Below are 478 nucleotides of genomic sequence, written 5' to 3'. Positions count from 1 at the left end.
CCTACTGACCTCCTACTGACCTCCTACTGACCTCCTACTGACCACCTACTGACCACCTACTGACCTCCTACTGACCTCCTACTGACCTCCTACTGACCTCCTACTGACCACCTGAAGGATATTATTATGACTGTTGATGTTTTGGCTAAAATAAAGATTGAAGGAAATACAGGCTGGCAGCAGATTACTACAAGACAACACAGCTCCATCAAGCCTCACGGTGTTGCCAGTAGAAAAGCAAAGGTTGCATTCCTTTGTTTAAAAGGTACGGATAACGCATCACTATGGTCCGTGAACAATCCGATACTTTACCTTGTACGCGGTACAAATCACATTAGTGTGGAAACACCTCCTCTAACAGTATTAAYGAGGCTGTTTGAGAAGGCTTTGAATCCTAAACAACCTGCCTACACATCGTTTGAAAGTACAATAGAAAACATGGCCGCTGTAGTAGGGTCATAGCTGTGTGTTGGAAAAC

Source organism: Salvelinus sp. IW2-2015, unplaced genomic scaffold (genome assembly GCF_002910315.2).
Source record: "Salvelinus sp. IW2-2015 unplaced genomic scaffold, ASM291031v2 Un_scaffold4268, whole genome shotgun sequence".
In the NCBI taxonomy this organism is placed as follows: domain Eukaryota; kingdom Metazoa; phylum Chordata; class Actinopteri; order Salmoniformes; family Salmonidae; genus Salvelinus; species Salvelinus sp. IW2-2015.
Note: the sequence above shows the minus strand (reverse complement) of the source record.